Genomic DNA, 11,787 nt, shown 5'->3' with positions numbered 1-11,787 from the left:
ACTGACCCCCATTTCTTTTATTCAGAAAAAATTTGCCGAGCTAAATAATGTTGCTTATAAAAACTATTTCCAAATTTTTGTAGATGGGTCCAAAATGAATGAGAAAGTGGCAAGCGGAGCATTCTTCCCAACCCATAATATCGCTTTAAGAGAGAGATTACACGATAATTCATTTGTAATGTCTGCCGAGCTAAATGCCATAATCATGGCATTAGATTTCCTCATGGTTAACAAATATATGAGTGTTAATATTAAAAATATTATAATATATTCTGACTCTTTGTCAAGCCTTGAGCTTCTTTCGTCAGCTTCTCAAAATAAAATGGATATTGACACATTTCTTTGTCTTAGGATTATTGATATTTTTGCTTCAAAAGGTATTTTAACTCATACTCAGTATATTCCAAGCCACTCGGGTATAATAGGTAACCATAAGGCAGATGAAATAGCAGAAAATGCTTTAAATATTGACCAGCCAAGTGGGAGACCAATCCCCATTAGAGATATTTACCGCTGGTAACTTACAGAGGTACTGCTAAATAATAAGAATCCTACCCTATCACCTTTCCCAAGTAAGCACCTTTCCAAGATTTATCATAGAATTCGGTCAGGTTCAAATGGGCTAAATTTTCTGGCATTTTCATATCAGATCCATAATTCAAGTGGCGAAGTTCCCTCGTCCCCCCTTTCCAGGTCATGTAATCTTAAGAATGAAACAATAGATCACTGCCTATTTGAATGTAATATGCTGACGTCTGCACAGTATACCCTGCGATGTAAAATGTTAGAATGCTTCAAACACCACAAAATTCCACTAACAGCCAAGAGTCTTGCTGACCACACTCTCTCGCAGAGCACAGAGCTCAATATATATTCTCTTATAATTCAACTTCTGGCATCAAAAGATATACTTCAAGAAATCTGAGCAGATAAAAATCATATAAGACAAACCAGCTCCATAGCTCTGTCGATCCCACAGAGTGAGCCAAAAGGAAAAGGGCTAAATAGTATCGACTGAAAAGCCCGTCTGCTTAATAAGAAGAAGAAGGATGCACAACTCCCAAGAGATTTGAAAATGGATCAAATGACCTAGAAGTCTGAATAAATAAAGTCCAACACTGTGGTAGGTCCCTTAAATTAACACTTAAGGTTCCACAAGATTAAGAATAATGCAAATAATAAAGAAAAACCGTTTTATCTCACAGTTTAAGATATATTTATCCAGGGTTCAAATTTCTGCAGCCACATGGGTTTGTTATTGTTGATATAGGCTTAAATGCTTAAAACTTAAATCTCATATCTTTTCTGCACAGATTTGTGTTCTTTTTGCGTCTTCGTTCTAAGATCTTACAGCTCACTAATGCTATTAAAAAGTGTGAAGAACATCATTTTTCTGCCACATAAAGCTATGATGAGAGTACTTTGATTATATACTCATCATTGTTCTTGAGCGCTGAGCAGAATGATGAAAGATGTTTACAAAAAAATACCATAAGATGTAAGATCTTAGTGCTAAGATTTCATCTTTCAAAAGATGTAAGATCTTAGGACAAAGATGAGTAAAAGTACAACCCTAATGATTTTGTGGGTTTCTTATAACTAACGCTACCTATAATGATTGTATAATTAAAGCAAATTATTTGAGATTTTGTACACATGTTATGACACAGGATATTGTATGATTTGATTACTTACTTTATAGATGCTGAAGAGAAATTACTTGTCAACTAGATGGAAAAGGAATAGTTTTCTGGGGCAAAGTTTTTCATCAACAAAGTTGGTCAATAAAAATTTTTTCTGGGGAAAAGTTACTTGCCAACTAGATGATTAATTGAAGTGTTTCTGTGGAAATGTTTGTTTCTAGCTAGTTGGAAAGAAAGTTTTGCTGGGGAGGAATTACTTGTCAACTAATTGGAAAAGGAATAGTTTTCTGGGGCAAATTTCCTTGTGAACTAGTTGACAAATTTAAATATTGGTATAGAGATTGCCAAATTATCCAACTAGATGGCAAAAATATTTGTATTTATAGAGAGATTGGATAGTACCTTTTTATATAGGCTTACATGCTATTTTTTTCATTTGTCAAAGTGTGGTGTCCCTTACTTTATGACTATGGTAAAATTCTAGTTAATTGACTTCTAGCTATCTCAGAAAGGGCTTAGTTTAGGAAAATGAAACTTTCAGGGATGAATCTACAGACTAAAGTATGTCCCAGGAATGTATTTTGAAGCAACTACCTCTAATCCTTCTCCCTCTAGAGGGCCTTCACCTTTGATGACCTTTAAAAATATGTGTGTTATAAAAGTGAAACCTTGCAAAATAAATCTTCTTCTTAATTAAAGTACAACAAAATTGTTTTCAGCTTCATAACTTTGCTCAATTCCATTTTGTAAGGTTTTAAAGATATGCAAATACATTTCCTAATTTTTGAAAAAAAACATTGATATGGCTCAAAATTCTACTCAAATAACAGGAATTGCATTTTCAGAACTAAAGGCAGAGAAAAAGCAGCTAGTAGGCCTAACTGAAAATGAAGGTAAACTGTTGTTTTGTCAAAATTTCAATAGGTACCTGTCATGTAGCCAAATTTCAGGGCCTTCTAGAGGGAGAAGGAGTGGAGGTGGGTACTTTAAAATACCTTCCTGGGACATACTTTAGCCTGTAGAACCATCCCTGAAAGTTTCATTTTCCTAACCTAAACTCTTTGCAAGATAGCAAGAAGTCAATTAACTAGAATTTTACCAATTCTAGTTTAGCTACTTTTTGTTACCTCAAAAAGGTGTTAGATTAGGAAAATAAAACTTTGAATAATGAATCCAGGTCTAAAAACATATTCTGGGAAGGTGTTGCTAAGTTTCTAGGTAAACCCTTTTCTTATTTCTAAGTCTTTGAAGTTTGATTTTTTGACAAGTCTATACAGCTCCCTTGAAGGCCTCCACACTAGGGGGTATGACTGCTTCATCACTTAGGGATTTTCAAAGCCCTACAACTCTATTCAGGAAGAAGTTTCTGCAGCCTGGTGTTAACTTATTTGCAGTACAGCTTCATGGTGTGTCTCCTATCCCTTGTTGACTGGTTAGGTTGACTCTGACTGTTTTTGCAGGGCTGATGATTTTTGAATCATCAGCATAAAGGTTTATTTTTGATTGATTGTGGGGCATTGTTAATATTACCTTAATTACCTTAAATCACAATTTGGAGCAATATAAGGATTATCCATCCTTGTGATGCTCCATGAAAAAAAGAATTTGTTTGGTGTAGATTGGGGCTGTTAGATTAGACTCTTGTGGAGGACTCTTCAGCTTCCCAATTGTAGAGGAACTCATGGCAGAGCCATTCCCTATCAAGATGGGACTTGAACATGTCAGTTCTAGTAGCAGGAACTGTTTCTTCAGAGAGCTGGTTCCACATATTGATGATTCTTTGGCTGAAGAAGTGGCTTCTATGTCTACTTGTGGAATGCTGCATGGAGAGCTTCAATGAATGTCCTCTACTACCAGAATGCAAGGGCTGTGCAAATAGACTGGGAAGGGTGTTTTTAGAGAGGATTTTTTTGGTTAAAATAATGTCACCCCTTTTCCTTTGGTGGGTCAGTGTTGGCAGCTTCAAACGACATAGTCTTTCTTAGGATTAAGCAACTTATGAAGCTGAAAGAAGGTTTCTTGTGCTTTGTGTAAGCAAAAGATCCTTTTTGTAAGGTTTCCTTTCATAACACAAGGATTTTTAAAGGTCACTGCCCTCTAGAGACAGAAGGATTAGAGGTATGTATTTCAAAATACCTTCCCTGGACAGTGGTGTTTCTGAGGGGGGCAATGGGGGCAGGTGCCCCTTCAGTAATTTGAAGAAAAAAACTATAATTTATTAAGTAGTTTTATAACTGTTGCTTGTTTTAAGTGTCAAGTCTGCTCTTTATTTTGAGCAGATAATTTTTTTTAATTAATCCATGCTTTTTTGTGACATATGTAAAATGAGAAAAATAGTAGTCCATTACACATAACATGTTCTACATTAATATTTTTCCAAATAAACTGCTTTTGAAATTTTATCAAGTAAAAACTTGAGCCTTGTTAATTACAAAACTAAAAAAATTTCTATGCTTCTGGTTTTGCCACATTTGCTCAGGTCAATTTCATCCCCTGATACCCTGAATATTGAACATTTATCAGTTCAAAATAACATTCTCTTGTTTTAAAACTTGCAGAAGTGGAAATAAGTATAGGCTCTACATCTGCAAATAGGACAGAAATGGAATCATTGAAGAATAAGGAGGTATATATACAGTGAAAATGATTTCCTGGATGAAAAAAAAAATCATCTAAAAAGAAAATGAGACTTAGCACTTCTTAAAATGCTGATAGTATATCTAGATAGGTCAAAACAGTTGTTTGGACTTGAATTTGGTAGATGGGGGATCTGCTCCAGGAATCATTTAATTTTTTTAATTTCTTCCAGGATTTAATTGAAACTCTTCTCTTATTTGTAATTGAAATGCCTAATAAGAGCTGATAACTTCCTATTCCTTATGTTTTGGATTCACATACTAACCTGCAAATGTTGGGCTGCTGCTATGTAGCCTACAATACTATGCTGACTTCTCACTATTTTTGCTTTTCTAATTATTCCTTTTAACCAACTCTGAAAAAAGAATTGACATAAATTTGCTAAGAATCATGACTGAAATTAGTTGCATCTGACACAACGCCAATGCTACTTGTGGGACTTTTAATCTCAGCATCGGCATGCTTTACAAAATGTCTGCTGAGAATAGAATACAGTGAATTCAAACGAAGCATGTATCTTTTCCTCATAATATAGTAAAGGTATGTGCATGTATAAGCAGTGTCCAACTCTTTGTCTTTTTCTATTGTTATCAGTTATGTCATGCAGCAGTAAGAGACCAAGCTTTGCTGGCAGAGGGAATTATAGACATAAAAACAATATTCAGTCTAATCTCTTCCAGAAATGTATACCACCCATGCCCTGGTTTACACAAGACAAACTTTGGCATAATTTTTATAGAATTTGTTTTTTTAAACAAAAATACAAAGGTTTTTTAAACAAAAATACATGTTCATGTTTTCTGGATTTGTTCATATTTTTCCTTGTCAAACAATACCCAATGGATAACTTTAACTTTTTTGAATACTTTTAAATGTTAAATGTGGGGAATATGTATATGTAACTATATAATGTTACATAATCTGTTGGTAATACTTTGACTTATCCTGTATCTTTACTTAGACAGTGCTATTGCACTTCACATGATTTTTATTTTAACTATGTGGGCTGCTAATCAAACCTAATCAAACCCCACAAAATGTGGTTAAATTAGAATTTTACCCATTCCTTCATGTTTCCCTCTCTTTTTCTGATTTTTGGCTCATCATAGCCTAGTTGATTCAACTTACAGGGGTGAATTTGTACTTTGAGCATAATTTGGCTAGGATGATAGTGAATGTATCACTTGATGCTTTTGTAATTCATTTGTTGCTTCTGGGGCAAATTCCATTTTTAGCCATTTAAGGGCTAAAACACTGCAAAGCAGCTAATAGTCACCAAAGTCTAAAAGCATGTTTAAAAAGAAAACTGGTTAGTGAGAGTAGATTGCGATTTGTAGCTGATTCAGGAATGGTAATTATTATTTATTAATGGTAATTATAATTATTGTTATTATTAAATAAAAATTAAACAAAATGGCTATCTCAAAATTTTGATCTGTTGACTTTGGGAAAAAATGAGTGTGGGAGGGGGCCTAGGTGCCCTCCAATTTTTTGGTCACTTAAAAAGGGTACTAGAACTTTCCATTTATGTTAGAATGAGCCCTCTTGCAACATTCTAGGACCACTTGGTTGATACAATGACCTCAGGAAAAAAAAACAAAAAAAACATGCACCCTTGATCAGTCTTCTGGCAAAAAATACTATGTTCCACATTTTGTAGTTAGGAGCTTGAAACTTTTACGGTAGAGTTCTCTGATACGCTGAATTAGATGGTGTAATTTTCGTTAAGATTCTATGACTTTTAGGTGGTGTTTCCCCCTATTTTCCAAAATAAGGCAAATTTTCTCAGGCTCGTAACTTTTGATGACAAAGACTAAATTTCATGAAACTTATATATTTAAAATGAGAATAAAAATCCGATTCTTTTGATGTATCTTTTAGTATCAAAATTCTATTTTTAGAGTTTCGTTTAGTATTGAGCTGGGTCGTTCATTACCACCAACTGTTTGATATATATATACATATATATATATATATATATATATATGTATATATATATATATATATATATATATATATATATATATATATATATATATATATATATATATATATATATATATATATATATATATATATATGAATCGTATCCCAAAATTTTAGGTTTTATGGGCTTTAATATTGTAAGCCTTCATTAAATGGCACACATTTTTTAATAATTAATTTAATAATTTTTAATAATTTTAATAATTATTGAAATGAACAGAAATTGCTCCGTGTATGAAAGGGGCTGTTGCCTTCCTAACGCCCCGCTCTTTACGATAAAGTTTTTTACTCTTTAATAAAGTAGAATTGAGAGAAAGAGTCAAACTTTAGCTTAAAGAGCGGGGCGTTGAGAAGGGAACAGCCCCTTTGATACACGGGAATAATTTCTGTTCGTTTTAAGTTTTAATGTCACTCCTTACTTTCAGTTAAAAAACTAGTTTTTTTATTTAATATATATATATATATATATATATATATATATATATATATTAAATGTTTTTTTAGAAGATTTTACCCGCTCCTTAATTAAACTATTATAAATTGAGTTTATCCTAAAATCTTCTTCATCTCTATTAATGCTAATACCCCAATAGATAATATTTTTTATTTCTATAATTTTTCTGAAACTTTGCAAAAGTCCTTCAGACATATCTACAATTTTTGTCTGATCAAATAAAATACTGTGATGAGGAAAATGAAATATTTGGTCTGGTACAGCTGCTTCTAACGTTTCTGGTTTTTGATTATGTTTTAGAGAACAATCTATGGCATTTTTATGTTGCTTAACCTCATTTTCTAAATTCTGCTGCTTTCTTCCTGCATCCCACAAGAGCATGGAATTTTGTATGCTCCCTTTTGTATGTTTCTTAGAATCTTGTTTTTTCCGTTATTTAGCTCAGAGTTTGTCCTGATTTAAATGCTGTTTTCTATTAAGTTTTTTAATTCTCTTCTTAATTTCTGTGGTAACATTGGGATATAAGGCAAAGCTATGTAATTTGTTTCTAGAGTTGACCCATCTTCTCCTAATATTATTATTATTATTCATCTAATTTCTTGGGTAGACCTTCAACCCTGCTTCTTGTATGCACTCTATTGCTTTTTTTTTAATGTGTACCTAAGTGCTTCTTTAAGAGTCGCTAAAGATGACAATATTGTCCAAATAGGCACAAGTAAATGCCTTTTGGGGCTCTAAAACCTTATCTGTACAGCACTGAAAAGTCTCGGGAGCACCATTGTAAGCCGAATGGCATGACCAGAAACTGATAGATCCCGGAAGACATCTGTAATACTGTCTTTCCCTAGCTACCTTTCTCCAGCTCAATTTGCCAATACCCTCTAACCAAGTCAAGGACACTAAATATTTTCTTTCTGCCAAACATCTCCAGGAGCTTGTCTATACGGGGTAAAACGAGATATTTTTTTAAGCCCATGAAAATCTAGACAGAAGCATAGTGATCTGTCCGATTTTTTTTTACCATGATGACTGGAGAGCACCATGAACTAGAAGATGGTTTGATGATGCTCAAGTCGAGCATACAGTTGACTCTCTTTAATGGTGACCTGCCAGATTTGTGGGATGCGATGTGACCTCTGCCTTGGAAGTCGTCACTCATTGGTATCAATCTGATGTTTCACATTCGTAGTTCTTCCCAGTGTCCTTGAGGAAGTTTCTCTGAAATCCACTGATACACAGAGACCTGAACAAACTTCGCTGTCACCACCAGATGAGTGTTCATCCAGTTTGCTGTCAGTGGCTGTCATCAAAATTTCTGGTAATCTCCTCTGGAATCTCCACAGAAGGTTGATGTGAAACACTGTATTTCTTCCTCACTTTTGGCGTAATTGACCTGTAATTTACTCGGCCAATTTCTGGAGGCTTGCCACCACATTTTCAGCTTGTGGCTACTTGCTGCCAAAAGCACTAGGACTCCATCTCCCACCTGAAGTTCACGAGGCTTTGCACGACGGTCATAGAGCTTCTTTTGTTGGCTTGCTGCTTTTATCCAGTTTTTTTTTAGCTTCCTACATCAGTTTTTCAATGCGAGAACGTACTTGCAATAGCTCAGTAGTTGATCGATTTTGTCTTAGAGTCGTTGGTGCTACCACTGTTCCTTGAGGATATCCAGTGGTCCTCTTGGTAGCCCACCATACAGGAGTTCGAAGGGGCTGAAATCCAGCGAAAACTGAACCGTTTTGCGATGCACAAACAAGCCCATTGGTCTGCAGATGATACAGAGAAGTCTTTATCGCTTTTATACCAAGCATTTTATAAACTTCCCTTAAACTTTTGGACAGAAAGTTTGATCCTTGGTTGGTCAAAATCTCAAAAGGAACTCCAACTCGCCAAAAGAACTGTTCAAGGACCTCCGCAATCTTTCTTTCATTGGCTGTCCATAGAGGTAGAGCTTCTGGCTATCTAGTGGCATAGTCTGAATTTACCAGCAGAAACCGACGACCATTCTGTGATGTTTTTAATGACCCAACAGTGTCCAAAGCCATGTGGCAGAAGGGCTCTTTCACTATGGGTAAGGAAATTAGGGGTGCCTTCTCCTTTGCATTCAGTCTAGCGGTGAGCTCACATGGTTCACACGTTTTAAAGTATTTTCGGACATCTCCTCTTGCTCTTGGCCAGAAGAAACGATGCAAAATCCATCACAAGTCTGCTGGTTAACAGAATGTCCTCTTCATGGTGAGTCATGAGCCAGCTTCATGATGAAGGATCTGTAAGATTAAGGCACAACAAGTTGAAATACCTCCTCACCCATTGACGAAGTCCTCTTCCTATACAACAAGCCATCAAGGATCTCATAGCTTTCACGTAGCAGGGCTTGCTTAAAACAACATACCAAGCTTTTGTCATCCTTCTGTAGTCGTCTGAGTTCATCTGCTTTCAGCTGATCTGGAATTATCTCCTCTGCTGCACCCAACAGAACAGGCTTGTACAAACCAGGCTCTATGCGCTTCTCAGGCCAGAACAGAAGTTGCAATTTACAAAAAAAAAAAAAAAAATACAAACGAATGTGTTTTGTCAGTTTAATATACATACGCTGATATTTATTCATTTAAATCTTAATAATTTTTAATTTTATTATGGCACTTGGTATTAACCAACTGACATATAGCAATCGCAAATTCTGTCAGTCTGTCTGTCTGTCCTTCCCGGTTTTACTACTTTGGGCACCGGTTTTGCTACTTCGGGCGTATCGGGGACCGGACCAGATTAAATTAGGAATAGCCGTTTTCCCGATTTGACCATCTGGGGGGGGGAGTGGGGGGCCTGTCAATTTGGAAAAAATTGAAAAATTGAAGTAATTTAACTTACGAACGGTTGATCAGATCTTAATGAAATTTGATTTTTAGAAGGATATCGTGTCTCAGAGCTGTAATTTTATATCCCGACAGAATCTGGTGACATTGGGTGGGGGGAATTGGGAGGGGGAAACCTAAAATCTTGGAAAACACTTAGAGTGGAGGCATCGGGATGAAACGTGGTGGGGAAAATAAGCACAAGTCCTAGATACATGATTGACATAACCGTAACGTATCCGCTCTCTTTGGGACAGTCTGGGGGGGGGGGGTTAATTCTGAAAAATTAGAAAAAATGAGGCATTTTTAACTTACGAACGGGTGATCGGATCTCAATGAAATTTGATATTTAGAAGGATATCGTGTCTCAGAGCTCTTATTTTAAATCTTGACCGGATCTGGTGACATTGGAGGGGGGAGTTGGGAGGAGGGGGAAACCTAAAATCTTGGAAAACACTTAGATTGGAGGGATCGGGATGAAACCTGGTGGGAAAAATAAGCACAAGTCCTAGATACATGATTGACATAACCGGAACGGATCCGCTCTCTTTGGGGTAGTTGGGGAGGGTGGGGTTAATTCTGAAAAATTAGAAAAAATGAGGTATTTTCAACTTACGAACGGGTGATCGGATCTCAATGAAATTTGATATTTATAAGGATATCGTGTCTCAAAGCTCTTACTTTAAATCCCGACCGGATCTGGTGACTTTGGGGGGAGTTTGGGGTGGGGGAGCCTAAAATCATGGAAAACGCTTAGATTGGAGGGATCGGGATGAAACTTGGTGGGGAAAATAAGCAAAAGTCTTATATACGTAATTTACATAATTGGAACGGATCCATCTTTTGGGGGGGGGATTAATTCTGAAAAATTAGAAAAAATGACGTATTTTTAACTTACGAAGGAGTGATTGGATCTTCATGAAACTTCATATTTAGAAGGACCTCGTAACTCAGATCTCTTATTTTAAATCTCAACCGGTTCCAGCGTCATTGGGGGGAGGGGGCAGTTGGGGGGGACCGGAAATCTTAGAAAATATTTAAAGCGGAGAGATCAGGATGAAACCGGATGGGAAGAATAAAAACCTGTCTAAGATACGTGACTGACATAACCGGACCGGATCTCCTCTCTTTGGTGGATTGGGGAGGGGGTTGAAAATTGAGGCATTTGTAACTTACGAAAGGGTGACCAGATCTTAATGAAATTAGGTATTTGGAAGGATCTTATGCTTTAAAGCTCTAATTTTAAATTCCGACCAGATCCTGTGACATTGGGGGGAGTTGGAGGGGGAAACCGGAATTCTTGGAAAACGTGAAAATTGGAGTAGGACGATGAAAATTGGTAGGCGTGTCAGGGAGCTGCACACATTGACTTGATAAAGTCGTTTTACCAGATTCGACCATCTGGGGGGCTAAAGGGAGAGGAAAAAATAAAAAAAATTAGGTATTTATAACTTACGAGGGGGTGATCGGATCTTAATGAATTTTGATATTTAGAAGGAAATCGTGTCTCAGAGCTCTTATTTTAAATCCTGACCGGCATTAAGCCTCTGATTTTCCTTTTAAATCAATCTATTGATTCTTAGAATTTTGTTAGAGCTCATACCATATGAGCTCTTGGCTCTTAGCTCTTCTTGCCTCGTCAAAAGTGCCATATGAGCTCTTAGCTGTTGTTAAAAATATAAAAGTGAAAATATTTAATTTTTTTGGTAAAGTGCGAATCTAGCCTTGAGACGGCATAGGAGTTGTGAGCTCTGCTCATGTTAATATCAGCCGGTTTTGAGTTGGACTTGGTTCTTTATTTTATTTCTTTTCGTTTTAGGTTTCATCTATTCATACTGATCCGTGATAGTTTTTCCTTTGGTAGATCCTTTGATTCTGTTTTTGCTCAGCTTTGGTGTAATGGACTTATGTAGTTTTCTTTGAAAAATTATTTTTCGGAAAAAGATTACATAATTAATTCAACCACAAGAACAGAAATTACTAGATATATGAACTGGAAAGTGATCCTCCTTTTATCCCAATTATAGCGCAAGTGTCATTTGTACTTTACTGAAAGCAAACATATTTTAAGCAATTTCAAAGCAAAGGCCAAATAAAAAATGGATATTTTGTCAAATAAAAACTCAAGGCTGTATCCAGAGTGAAGGGTTTACCAGGCTTAAGCTCAACCCCTCCCACATCACCCGAAGTATACTTGTAAAAAAACTACAAAAAC

General features: G+C 35.9%; 1 protein-coding gene across 3 annotated transcripts in view; it reads left to right on the top strand.

Moving 5' to 3' along the window:
• The first annotated feature begins 1,024 nt into the window (after window positions 1–1,024).
• Window positions 1,025–11,787, top strand: part of LOC136034876 (synaptic vesicle glycoprotein 2C-like) — an 84,065-nt gene continuing 73,302 nt past the window's right edge. Inside the window, exon 1 of one of the 3 annotated variants that reach the window (XM_065716356.1) lies at window positions 1,025–1,123. The gene's annotated coding sequence lies outside the window, so the exon portion shown is untranslated. Of the gene's footprint in view, window positions 1,124–1,628; window positions 1,677–1,757; window positions 1,777–11,787 lie in introns of those variants that run through there. The other 2 variants (XM_065716357.1, XM_065716358.1) reach the window with 2 other exon arrangements.

This window comes from Artemia franciscana, chromosome 13, assembly GCF_032884065.1.
Source record: "Artemia franciscana chromosome 13, ASM3288406v1, whole genome shotgun sequence".
Lineage (NCBI taxonomy): Eukaryota > Metazoa > Arthropoda > Branchiopoda > Anostraca > Artemiidae > Artemia > Artemia franciscana.
The sequence above is the reverse complement of the archived record's forward strand: the minus strand, read 5'-3'. Positions and strand labels throughout refer to the sequence as shown.